The sequence below is a fragment of the Oncorhynchus nerka genome, linkage group LG18 (genome assembly GCF_034236695.1).
Source record: "Oncorhynchus nerka isolate Pitt River linkage group LG18, Oner_Uvic_2.0, whole genome shotgun sequence".
Taxonomy (NCBI): domain Eukaryota; kingdom Metazoa; phylum Chordata; class Actinopteri; order Salmoniformes; family Salmonidae; genus Oncorhynchus; species Oncorhynchus nerka.
This window is the reverse complement of record NC_088413.1, coordinates 45,516,508-45,530,673: the sequence shown is the minus strand read 5'-3', so window position 1 is coordinate 45,530,673 and position 14,166 is coordinate 45,516,508. Positions and strand designations below refer to the sequence as shown.

The 14,166-nt window shown below is 43.1% G+C and overlaps 1 pseudogene; it reads right to left on the bottom strand.

Moving 5' to 3' along the window:
* LOC115146764 (endoribonuclease Dicer-like) overlaps positions 1-14,166 on the bottom strand; it is a 39,493-nt pseudogene that overhangs the window by 12,917 nt on the left and 12,410 nt on the right.

The window sequence follows — 14,166 nt, the reverse complement described above, 5'->3', positions numbered from 1 at the left end:
CAGTTGAAGTATACCAGTAAGGTGAAAGCCTGCCCTCTGGTGGTCTCATGAATAACAGAGCATCACGTACCTCATCCCATTCGTCTTCGCTGCTCTCGTCCTGGTTGACCACGTAGCCAGGGGGCAGCCAGTTGACCGGAGGATCAAATATGGACACTACCATCCTGCTTGGAAGACCTTTCTTCTTCCCCAGACGATACAAGTTACAGTTGCTCACCTGTTAAGACAGAAAATAATTCACTTCACACCATTTCACACATGGATCATATCCATACTTTCTTGAAATACATGAAACATGACAAAATTATGGGTATATGTGTCAATAACTAAAAAAACTTAAGCTCTCTTAGAGCAAATAGGCAAACACAAAGCATTCCATTGACAAACATTCCATTCAGACATTCAACCCTATTCCCTATTCCTGCTTGCACTACTTTTGACGATATGCGGGCCATGGTCAAAAGTAGTGCACTGTAAAGGGTGCCATTTGGGATGCAGGGCAAACTCCATTCCCCCCAACCTGCTTCCAGACTCACCTTCTTGCTCCTCATGTAGGCGAGTCGTCCCTCGTGTGCGTCGGGGTAAGTACAGAACAGGTAGGTGGTGATGGCGTGCTTCAAGAACGAGTCTCCCAGCATCTCCAGACTGAAGCCATCGCTGGCGTTGGATAGGGTCAGGGCCTGCAGAAATGTTGTTGTTTTTTTAAAGAAAAAAAAAAAAAAAGATTCAATAGAAACTTATAAGTGAGTGCTTGCTTTTTTCATTTTTTGAAGTAATACATTTTTTGTTCAGGGCCTGAAGGTAGGGGATCAGTTACATTAATCAGTTAGTCTATTCAGAGCATCCGAATTGATTCAAAAATGTGGGAATCGAACATCGAAAACACATTTAACTGATATTTTGAATTTCTGGACATACTCATTAGTTAAAACAATCAAAACTTCAATTAGGTAATCAATTAATTGACCAAAGAACTGACTCTGAAAAACTTGTGTTGAACCCATCCCTACCTGAAGGATAAGCCCCGGGTTGGGCCCCAGGGTCTTGGGGCAGGGGCCAGGTGTGTGTCCCCACTGGTCTCCTGGGTCTTTGAGTAGTCAGGTAAAAGTGCTGTGGTTGTGGTGGGAGCGGTGCCTTTGGGCCACGTCACTGTTGCTGGGCTGCAGGAGTCTGAGGTAGCTTGATTCACGTGGTGTCCATTGCCCTCACGGAGCTCTGTGGTCCCCCCTGGTTTACATTCATCGCTAGGCTGTGGGGGTCGAGGCTGGGTCCAGGGCTGAGGCTGGGTTCGGGGAAGAGGGTGCTGAAGCTGAGACTGGGTCCAGGGCCGTGTTGGGGTTAGATTCTGGTTCTCTGTGCTTGGAGAGAGCTGCACAGGAAGAACTGAGGTAGTGGTTTGTGTTGTCATTGTTATTGATACTTCTTCACTCTCCAGTGGCGAACCAGGGCCAGCCGGGAGGAAACGGGAGTTGTCACGTCCGTCATGAAGGTGTGTGTGGTCGCCGTAGTCACTGTCGTCTTTGGCGACGGCAGCAGTGCCATTAGTGAGGGTATTGGTGCAGGAGGCAGAGTCTGGCTGCTGGGGCTCCTCCTCCTCTGGCCTGTCAGCTTCTGGGTGTTTGCTGACATCACCCCTCTCAGGCTGGGAGGAGACATGACAGTCACTACAGGGTTGCTGAGCAACAGCAGGGTCAGGGGCTGCAGTCTGGTCATGATGTTTACAGGTCTCATCACCGCTATCCTCTTCCTCCTCATCATCATCATACTCTTCCTCATCACGCGGACAGATGAAAGACTTGCTGTCGATGGACTTCTTCCATCCAAAGTCCAGGATTGGATACCTATAAAGACAGAGTGAGATATAGGGGCAGTATTTAGTGATGGAGAGTAAATGACTGGCTGTCATTAAACAGCCAGTCATTAAATCAATTATTAAAAGGGATAGTTTTTCAAAATGTCATCAAAGCAAAATGTATCAGATGTACCTGAAGTCAGGGGGCAGGGTCTGGGCTCCAACTCCAGCGTCGCTGGCTGTCTGGGCCCTCAGCTTCTCAGCTGTGAGGAGGCAGTGGAGGCGGTACAGTATGCTGGTGAGACACACAGCCTTCCGCCACAGAGAGGCTGGGATGGGTGGATGGCACACAGCTCTGGGACCAGGATCTGGAAGGGCAGAGGTAAGGGGAGAAAAAAGAGAAAGAAAATTCGACATCCTTCCAGATGTTTGTAGGCTAGGGCCAGAAATAAAGTAGATACTGGGATGAGGTGGATGGCACACAGCTCTGGGACCAAGTCGTGGAGGGGAGGAAACATCTTTCTAAAAGTAGGAGAAGATGGTTCTCCAAAATACTCTAATCTAGATTCTAGACCAGGGATCAAATCAAATATTATTTGTCACATACGCCGAATACAACAGTGAAATGCTTACTTACAAGCACTTAACCAACAATGCTGGTTAAAGAAAAATTAAATACAATAAAAAAGAAAAGAAAAAGAGAAAAAAATAATAATTAAAGAACAACGATACAATAACAGTGGTGAAGTTATATAAAGGGGGTACCGGTACATAGTCAATGTGCGGGGGCACCGGTTAGTCGAGGTAATTAAGGTATTATGTACATGTACGTAGAGGTAAAGTGACTATGCATAAATAATAAACAGAGTAGCAGCAGTGTAAAAATGGGGGTGGGGGTATGGGTGGGGTCAATGCAAATAGTCCGGGTAGCCATTTGATTAGCTGTTCAGGAGACTTATGGCTTGGGGGTAGAAGCTGTTAAGAAGCCTTTTGGACCTGGACATGGCGCTCCGGTACTGCTTGCCGTGCGGTAGCAGAGAGAACAGTTTATGACTAGGATGGCTGGAGTCTTTGGCAATTTTTAGGGCCTTCCTCTGACACTGCCTGGTATAGAGGTCCTGGATGGCAGGAAGCTTGACCCCAGTGATGTACTGGGCCTTACATACTACCTTCTGTCTGGATGCTCTCAATGGTGCAGCTGTAGAACTTTGTAGATTTGAGGACACATGCCAAATCTGTTCAGGCTCTTGTGGGGGAATTGGGCACGTGTTGTTGTGACCTCTCACAACTGTCTTGGTATGTTTGGATCATGATAGTTTGTTGGTGATATGGACACCAAGGAACTTGAAGCTCTCAACCTACTCCACTACAGCCCCGTCGATGAGAATGGGGACATGCATGGCCCTCCTTTTCCTGTAGTCCACGATCATCTCCTTTGTCTTGATCACGTTGAGGGAGAGGTTGTTATCCTGGCACCACACTGCCAGCTCTCTGACCTCCTCACTATAAGCTGTCTCATCGTTGTCGGTGATAAGGCATACCACTGCTGTGTTGTAGGAAAACTTAATGATGGTGTTGGAGTCGTGCTTGGCCATGCAGTCGTTGGTGAACAGGGAGTACAGGAGGGCACTGAGCACGCACCCCTGAGGGGCCCCCGTGTTGAGGATCAGCATGGCAGATGTGTTGTTACCTACCCTTACCTCCTGGGGGCTGCCTGTCAAGAAGTCCAGGATCCAGTTGCAGAGGGAAGTGTTTAGTCACAAGGTCCGTACCTTAGTGATAAGCTTTGAGGGCACTATGGTTTTGAATGCTGAGCTGTAGTCAATGAATAGCATTCTCATATAGGTGTTCCTTTTGTCCAGGTGGGAAAGGGCAGTGTGGAGTACAATAGAGATTGCGTCATCTGTGGATCTGTTGGGGCGGTATGCAAATTGGAGTAGGTCCAGGGTTTCTGGGATAATGGTGTTGGTGTGAGCCATGACCAGGCTTTCAAAGCACATGGCTACCGAAGTGAGTGCTATGAGTCGGTACTCATTTAGGCAGGTTACCTTGGTGTTCTTGGGCACAGGGACTATGGTGGTCTGCTTGAAAAATGTTGGTACTACAGACTCTGTCAGGGACAGGTTGAAAATATTAGTGAAAACACTTGCAAGTTGGTCAGCGCATACTCAGAATACACATCCTGGCAATCATCTAGCCCTGCGGCCTTATGAATGTAAACTTGTTTAAAAGGTCTTGTTCACATCGGCTACGGAGAGCGTGAACACACAGTCGTCCAGAACACCTGGTGCTCTCATGCATGCTTCAGTGTTGCTTGCCTTGAAGTGAGCATAGAAGTAATTTAGCTTGTCTGGTAGGCTTGTGTCACTGTGCAGCTTGCGGCTGTGCTTCCCTTTGTAGTCCGTAATAGTTTACAAAATCCGACGAGCGTCGGAGTCGGTGTAGTACGATTCAATCTTAGTCCTGTAATTGACGCTTCGCCAGTTTGATGGTTCGTCGAAGGGCATGGCAGGATTTCTTAGAAGCGTTTGGGTTAGAATCCCGCTCCTTGAAAGCGGCAGCACTACTCTTTAGCTCAGTGCGGATGTTGCCTGTAATCCATGGCTTCTGGTTGGGATATGTACGTATGGTTACTGTGGGGATGTCGTCATCGATGCACTTATTGATGGAGCCAGTGACTGATGTGGTGTACTCCTCAATGCCATTGGATGAATCCCGGAACATATTTCAGTCTGTGCTAGCAAAATTGTCTTGCAGCTTAGCATCTGCGTCATCTGACCACTTCCGTGTTGCGCAAGTCACTGGTGCTTCCATCTTTAGAGTTCTCTTGTAAGCAAGAACCAGGAGGATATAGTTATGGTCAAATTTGCCAAATGGAGGGCGAGGGAGAGCTTTCTAGGCATCTCTGCGTGTGGAGTAAAGGTGGTCTAGAGTTTTGCACATATGACATGCTTGTAGAAATTAGGTAAACAGATTTAAGTTTCCCTGCATTTAAAGTCCCCGGCCACTAGGAGCGCCGCCTCTGGATGAGCATTTTCTTGTTTCCTTATGGCCTTATACAGCTCGTTGAGTGCGGTCTTAGCAAAGGTTTGTGGTGGTAAATAGCTACAAAAAATATAGATGAAAACTCTCTTGGTAAATAGTGTGGTATGCAGCTTTTGAGATATTTTACCTGAGGCGATTCAAAACCTTGAGACTTCCTTAATTTTAGATTTCCTGCACCAGCTGTTATTTACAAATAGACACAACCCGCAACCCCTTGTCTTACCGGAGGCAGCTGTTCTATCTTGCAGATGCACAGAAAACCAAACCAGCTTGAAGTTATCCATGTCGTCATTCAGCCACAACTCGGTGAAACATAAAGATATTACAGTTTTTGAACGTCCCATTCGTAGGTTAGTCTTGATTGGAGCTCATTCATTTTATTATCCAATGATTGCACATTGGCTAATAGGACTGATGGAAGAGGCGGATTACCCACTCGCCTAGAGTACCAGTCAAAAGTTTGGACACACCTACTCATTCAAGGGTTTTTCTTTATTTTGACTATTTTCTACATTGTAGAATAATAATAAAGAGATCAAAACTATGAAATAACACATGGAATCATGTAATAACCAAAAACGTGTTAAACAAATAAAAATATATTTTATATTTGAGTTTCTTCAAAGTAGCCAACCATTGCCTTGATGATAGCTTTCCACACTCTTGGCATTCTCTCAACCACCTTCATGAGGTAGTCACCTGGAATGCATTTCAATTAACAGGTGTGCCTTGTTAAAAGGTAATTTGTGGAATTTATTTCCTTCTTAATGAATTTGAGCCAATCAGTTGTGTTGTGACAAGGTAGGAGTGGTACACAGAAAATAGCCCTATTTGGTAAAAGACCAAGTCCATATAATGGCAAAAACACAGGAAAGAAGACCCAGAGTTACCTCTGCTGCAGAAGATACATTCATTAAATAAAATCAAATCAAATCAAATGTTATTTGTCACATACACATGGTTAGCAGATGTTAATGCGAGTGTAGCGAAATGCTTGTGCTTCTAGTTCCGACAATGCAGTAATAACCAACAAGTAATCTAACTAACAATTCCAAAACTAAGGGGATAAGGAATATGTACATAAGGATATATGAATGAGTGATGGTACAGAGCAGCATACAGTAGATGGTATCGAGTACAGTATATACATATGAGATGAGTATGTAGACAAAGTAAACAAAGTGGCATAGTTAAAGTGGCTAGTGATACATGTATATCTTTGTCTCTTCTTCATGCGAATGGGATTTGGGCATTGTCCGGTGTCTGAAGTAAATCCTTGGCGTCGTTAAAGAAAAATCTTTATCCAGTACGAGGTGAATAATCACTGTCCTGATATCCAGGAGCTCTTTTCGGTCATAAAAGACAGTGGCAGAAACATTATGTACAAAATAAGTTACAAATAACGCAAAAAAATACACACAATTAGCACAATTGGTTAGGAGCACGTAAAACGGCAGCCATCTCCTCTGGATATATTTTTTGGCAAAAACATAATAATTTGAAACCTTGCATACATTTGTATACAATCATATATTATGCGTGGGAATACTTAGAACAGATTTCCAAAATGTTACTCACTTGCAGCTGATTTGCTGATGTTTTTACAGTCTTTTACTTGCAACAATTAAAAAAGGAGAAAAAAAATGTTTATTTGCTCAGAAAACATGGGGGGCCAAATACAATCACCAGCGGGCCAAATTCGGCCCACGGACCGCCAGTTGGGGAACCCTGTTTTAGACCATCTTCAGAGTTAGTCTTCAGCCATTGGTTCATCTCTAAATATGGTGGAAGGTAGATCCATGGCTTTGTATGTAGACTTGATTACCTGTTTGTTCTGTAGACTCTCCCACTTGGCCTTTCTCTTCTCTGCACTGCTGAGGGGCAGTGCTTTTCCCTTCTGGTTCAGGTGGCGAGGGGTTAACAGGTTCAGAGGTCAGAACTGGATGAGTTACACAGTAGTTCAGATACAGTAACCTTCATGGGTGTAAAGGTACAGATAAAGTGTTCTTCCCATATCTTTTTATTTGGATGGTGCTCCCCCCACCATTCATGGAGGACTGAGAGACCTCATAAGGGCATCCTTATGATGATGGAGAGTTGAATAGGATACATTTTCCTCTCTCTCCCTCCTTCCACCTCTCCTCTCTCTCACCGTGAGGAGGTGTGGTCGACATCCAATAGTGGCTGGTTTACATTAGATAGGTCCAGGTTGTACTTGGTTTTGTAGTACTCAGCAAAAGTCTCATACTCCGGTGACGGGAACTTGCTAAGTGGTGTGAGGTCTGTGTAAATGTCAGCCACGTAGAAACGGTGAGGCTGGTCAAAGTTACGATACCTGATAGAGCGAGAGACAGGGATTAGAGGTCAAGGGTTGGCATAAATGGAACAGTGAAGATAAACACTGAGTGTAAAAAAACAACATGAAGGACACATTCCTAATATCCGGTTGAACAAGAAAAGTTTTTTGTGCGTATGGAATATTTCTGGGATCTTTTATTTCAGCTCATGAAACATGGGACCAACACTTTACATGTTGCGTTGATATTTTTGTTCAGTGTATAATCTTATGGCTCATATCAAATTAATTGTATGCTGTTTAAATCAAGTCTCTTCCCTATGGACCCTGGTCAAAAGAAGTGCACTATATATAGGGAGCGATTTGGCTCCTCAGTCAGGGAGGGGTATGTAGCGAAGCAAGCAGCGTACCGTGGAATGATGACAGCGTCTTGGTTGTCTTCCAGTTTGAAGGTGAAGGGGTTCTGCATGGTGTACAGGGTGGTAGGAATGCCAGTACAAGCCTCAGACTTCTCTATGTCCTCCATGAATTTAAAGTCCAAATCTAGAGTGATGGAATCCTCAACTGGAAGAAGAGAAAATGTAAACAATGGAAGTTTACATGGTGAATGAATACTTTCAGACATTGGAAATTCACTGATTTGACACTAGGGTTGGGTGGTATACCGTATTTACAGCATATCCCAGGGTATTTCGAAACACCCTCAGTATGATTTTACAATACCACTTTTTTATAAAAGTCAGAAGTTTACATACACTTATGTTGGAGTCATTTAAACTCGTTTTTCAACCACTACACAAGTTTCTTGTTAAGTTGTGGCAAGTCGGTTAGGACATCTACTTTGTGCATGACACAAGTACTTTTTCCAACAATTATTTATAGACAGATTATTTCACTTATAATTCACTGTATCACAATTCCAGTGGGTCAGAAGATTAAATATACTAAGTTGACTTGGAAAATTTCAGAAAATTATGTCATGGCTTTAGACGCTTCTGATAGGCTAATTGACATCATTTGAGTCAATTTGAGGTGTACCTGTGGATGTGTTTCAAGGCCTACCTTCAAACTCCGTGCCTCTTTGCTTGACATCATGGGAAAATCAAAAGAAATCAGCCAAGATCTCAGAAATCTTTTTGTAGACATCCATAAGTCTGGTTCATCCTTGGGAGCCATTTCCAAACGCCTGAAGGTACCACGTTCATCTGTACAAACAATAGTACTGTCATGATGTTGCCCTCTTTGGGTATAGCAAGCCCCATCCCCCTCTCCCTACCTCCCCCTTCCCTCCTTCAACTAAGCTGCTGTGGTCAGAGAGAGGTCGTAAATTCCTGAGGAGAAGACCCTGCCACATGGCCACACAGTATAAGAGGCAGAGTAAATTTTCATAGAGAACAAAGGAATTTCTTCCACCTCACAGAACTTGAGGTACGAACACATTTCATGTTCCGGAGAAAGTATAAAAGATTGGTGAAGAATCCAGCTACGAACTGGTCCGTTTGTTACAACTTGGGGAAGCTCATGGGAGACGGTGTGGCCACATTACCATAACGCTGTTTATATAATAGCCTCAGATATGAGGTTTACATCTAATTGTTGTATAAGATGAATGCATGAGTATCATACTGTTTATACAATTTTACAATGTGATTTTGGACTGTTTAATGAAGGAAAACTCAAAAAGGGAATTGGAGTTAACTAAATCAGAGGACCGCCCCTGAGCCCAGTTAGGGTCAGGCATCCTGGGACAGCCCTTTTCTGCAATTCCGAATAAAACCCAACTTTGAGAAATTATCACCAGACCATGTTTTTCTCCATTAGGAGAGGACGAAGGTTGTAGACCATTGCTGAATCTTTTAACCATACCACGTGGTTAAACTCTTAGACTATCGATACCGACAGAATAAGAACAAGTCTTTGATATTAATTACTAGTCTGCAGCTAGGAATTCCGTATCATTGAACGCGAAGAACAACAACCGCCGAAACGTCCATTCCATAACAAACAAATGAATGTCCCTCTGAACTATCCCCCTCTAACCGAGAGAGAGAGAGAGAGAGAGAGAGAGAGAGAGAGAGAGAGAGAGAGAGAGAGAGAGAGGGGGGACAAAACTCTCCAACAGAAACAAACTTTTCAACAAAGATCCCGATGACAAACTGAGCGTAAATATATATATTGATTACAATTGTTCCCGAATGAGTGAGCGTTCATGTGCAAAGGATTAGCATTTCAAATGTTATCATTATCAACTTTGTAGTGTCTCATCTCAGTTGACCCCCACTTCCCCTTTTGTCTAACAAGCCGCAATGCCGGTTTAGCCCACTAGGGCACATTCCCCATATAATTTCTTGTAACCACATTTACCTTGTTTGTTTGTTTGTTTGTGCATTTCTGTGAATTACTTAGTTAGTAATACATAAATGATTTAAGGCAATTGATGTATGGATGACTCATAGTGAAGACTGGGTTCATGCAGATATCCAACAATTTGGAATGACACAAACGTGAGGTAAAATAAATAATTAATTAATCAGAACACTATGGATCCGATATGAAAATATCTGAAAGGTTGTATTAGGAAATTATAATCTTGTAATCTGAATATTTTTCCTTGGTGCCCGACTTCCTAGTTAATTACAGTTAGATGATTAATCAGTTGATCGCGTAATACTAATTACAGAGAATATTTGATAAAAACTATAAGTCTTCAATTTAATGATAGTAAAGACACGACAGTACGCAAGTATAAACACCATGGGACCATGGAGCCGTCATACCGCTCAGGAAGGAGACGCGTTCTGTCTCCTAGAGGTGAACGTACTTTGGTGCAAAAAGTGCAAATCAATCCCAAAATAACAGCAAAGGACCTTGTGAAGACGCTGGAGGAAACAGTTACAAAGTATCTATATCCACAGTAAACCGAGTCCTATATCAACATAACCTGAAAGGCAACTCAGCAAGGAAGAATCCACTGCTCCAAAACCGCCATCAAAAAAACAGACTACGGTTTGCAACTGCACATGGGGACAAAGATCATACTTTTTGGAGAAATGTCCTCTGGTCTGATGAAACAAAAATAGAACTGTTTGGCCATAATGACCATCATTACGTTTGGAGGAAAAAGGGGCCGAAGAACATCTTACAAGCCGAAGAATACCATCCCAACCGTGAAGCACGGGGGTGCCAGCATCATGTTGTGGGGGTGCTTTGCTGCAGGAGGAACTGGTGCACTTCACAAAATAGATGGCATCATGAGGAATTAAAATTATGTGGATATATCAGCAACATCTCAAGACATCCATCAGGAAGTTAAAGCGTGGTTGTGAATGGGTCTTCCAAATGGAAAATGACCCCAAGCATACTTCCAAAGTTGTGGCAAAATGGCTTAAGGACAACAAAGTCAAGGTGTTGGAGTGGCCATCACACAGCCCTGACCTCAATCCCATAGAAAATTTGTGGGCAGAACTGAAAAAGCATGTGCGAGCAAGGAGGCTACAAACCTGACTCAGTTACACCAGCTCTGTCAGGAGGAATGGTCCAAAATTGTGGAAGGCTACCCGAAATGTTTTTCCCAAGTTAAACAATTTTAAGGCAATGCTACCAAATACTAATTGAGTGTATGTAAACTTGACCCAATGGAAATGTGATGAAAAAAATAAAAGCTGAAATAAATCATTCTCTCTACTAATTACTCTTGACATTTCACATTCTTAAAATAAAGTGGTGATCCTAACTGACCTAAAACAGGTAATTTTTACTAGGATTAAATGTCAGGAATTGTGAAATACTGAGTTAAATGTATTTGTCTAAGGTATATGTAAACTTCCGACTTCAACTGTAAATACCTGCAGTCAACTTGTGCACTAGGTAATATATAAAGCAGATCGCATTAATAATTTTGCCTGTTAGATTATCTTTCATTATGAACCTTACCAGTAATAATTTCCCAAAACAGCTGCTTGAGACAGTCACCCTTTGTTTGTTTAGGATCACAATGAGCAAAATGGGAGCATCGAGAGATGAATCACTCCTGCGGCGTAACTTAAGTGAGGTGATCAAGTTGCACTTCTATGAATTTCAATAATAATGTTTGCCAGCTATAGATCTTATAATTATTAAGGTAGCTATGTGGCAAATAAATACTCTCCAGATGTGTTTTGCTAACTTGCTAACATTAGCCAAGTGGTTAACGTTAGCTTGTGTGATCAAGCTTCTTGCAGCAGCAGAGACAATTCCCTCCTGGATTAAGATCCCTCCTGTCTAAGATTTATTTTGTGTGTGCTGCAAACTGCATTTTGAGATACTTGCGTAACTTTATGAGCTGAGCTGTCTGTCTCAGAAGTATTTGCATTTGCTAAAGAGCACTTACCTAGCATCTGCTATGGGGATTCCTTAGTACTTGCTAGAATTTTGTTAGCATTCTGGCAAATTACGTTTTATGGGCTTTTTTTACATTTTAAAATATATTTCGCCCCTTGTGTGCACTACTGGTAATACCGTTAATCAGAGTATGAAAATGTGTATACTGCCCAACTCTATTTGACACAGTACGCATCCCTATGTGGCCTGCTCAAAATGAGTGCACTATAAAAGGGAATAGAGTGCCATTTGGTACCCACCCATAGGCTTACTAATGGAGTAAGGCCTACAGTATGTGCGCAACGTTGGGCTCTCACTCACCAACACTGAGAGGCAGACTGTGTGTATCTAACAGTAGGCTGAGTGTACATGTCACCAACATTGAGCGGTAGCACACAGCAGACTAACTCACTAACATTCAGAGGTAGAACGCAGTAGGCTGAGTCGGCCTGCGTGGGTTTGAACTCCAAAGCAGGTTTCTCCAGGCGGAGGATGTGAGAGAAGATGTACTGGTGTAATCTGGTGATCAGGTCCAGCTGGATAGCACTCAGGGTGAACCCTGCCTTCTGGAGCTCGATGGAGATGGTCACCTCACCAGACCGTGTGTAAACAGGAAAATGGGGAATCTGTGGAGAGGGATGAGGGGGTTAGGTGAGTTACAATGTACACTTAATAAAGGCCATACTAACTTTGGAAAATCAAGTGGGCCCTGTTTGCATCCCTAAATATTGCTTCGAGGACCTGCCCGAAAAACAATGAAATGGGAAACTGAGATAGGTGTGTTCCTTACCTGAGGTATAGGTTTGGCGGTCAGGATGCCGAAGCACCTGGTAGTGTCTCTGGAGAGTAGAGCTTCCTGCGGCGGAAGTTGAGCTCATCAGGCAGAGGGGTGGTGAGGACCATGCCAACCCAATACAGGTAGTAAGACTGTTGCGGTACATGGTAACTGTGCCGAAGACACTCCGGTATCTGGGGTGAAAACAGCATTGGATTGGTGAAAACGAGTTTCCACCCTCATTTTTACACCAGTGAATTATGTTTACATCCATGGGGGAGGAAATGAACGAGTGAACACTTCTGGGTGAAGAGAATCAGACAGTAGCCAAGGAGAGGAAGCAGTTCCACACCATTTAGATGAGAGGCACCATACAGTGGCTTGTGAAAGTATTCCCCCCCTTGGCATTTTTCCTATTTTGTTGCCTTACAACCTGGAATTAAAATATACTTTTTTTTGGGGGGGGGGGGTTGTATCATTTGATTTACACAAAATGCCTACCACTGTGAAGATACAAAAAAATATGTTTTATTTTGAAACAAACAAGAAATAAGACACAAATGAAAACTTGAGCGTGCATAACTATTCATCCCCTCCAAAGTCAATACTTTGTCGAGCCACCTTTTGCAGCAATTACAGCTGCAAGTCTCTTGGGGTATGTCTCTATAAGATTGGCACATCGAGCCACTGGGATTTTTGCCCATTCTTCAAGGCAAAACTGCTCCAGCTGCTTCAAGTTGGATGGGTTCCGCTGGTGTACCACAATCTTTAAGTCATACCACAGATTCTCAATTGGATTGTGGTATGGGCTTCAATTAGGCCATTCCAAGATATTTAAATGTTTCCCCTTAAACCACTCGAGTGTTGCTTTAGCAGTATGCTTAGGGTCATTGTCCTGCTGGAAGGTGAACCTCTGTCCCAGTCTCAAATCTCTGGAAGACTGAAACAGGTTTCCCTCAAGAATTTCCTTGTATTCAGCGCCATCCATCATTCCTTCAATTCTGACCAGTTTCCCAGTCCTTGCCGATGAAAAACATCCCCACAGCATGATGCTGCCACCACCATGGGATGTTGTTCTCGGGGCGAGGAGAGGTGGTGGGTTTGCACCAGACAGCGTTTTCCTTTATGGCCAAAAAGCTAAATTTTGGTCTCATCTGACCAGAGTACCTTCTTACATATGTTTGGTGAGTCTCCCACTTGCCTTTTGGTGAACACTAAACGTGTTTGCTTATTTCTTTCTGGACACTCTTCCGTAAAGCCCAGCTCCGTGGAGTGTACAGCTTAAAGAGGTCATATGGACAGATACTCCAATCTCCGTTGTGGAGTTTTGCAACTCCTTCAGGGTTATCTTTGGTCTCTTTGTTGCCTCTCTGATTAATCCCCTCCTTGCCTGGTTCGTGAATTTGGTGGGTCGGCCCTCTCTTGGCAGGTTTGTTGTGGTGCCATATTCTTTCCATTTTTTAATAATGGATTTAATGGTGCTCCGTGGGATGTTCAAAGTTTCTGATATTTTTTTATAACCCAACCCTGATCTGTACTTCTCCACAACTTTGTCCCTGACTTGTTTGGAGAGCTCCTTGGTCTTGATGGTGGCACTTGCTTGGTGGTGCCCCTTGCCTAATGGTGTTGCAGACTCTGGGGCCTTTCAGAACAGGTGTATATATTTAACTAATTATGTGACTTCTGAAGGTAATTGGTTGCACCAGATCTTATTTAGGGGCTTCATAGCAAAGGGGGTGAATAGATCTGCACGCACCACTTTTCAGTTTTGAATTTTTTTGAATTGTTTTAAATATGTAATTTTTTTCATTTCACTTCACCAAGTTGGACTATTTTATGTATGTCCATTACATGAAATCCAAATAAAAATCGATTTAAATTACAGGTTGAAAATGCAAC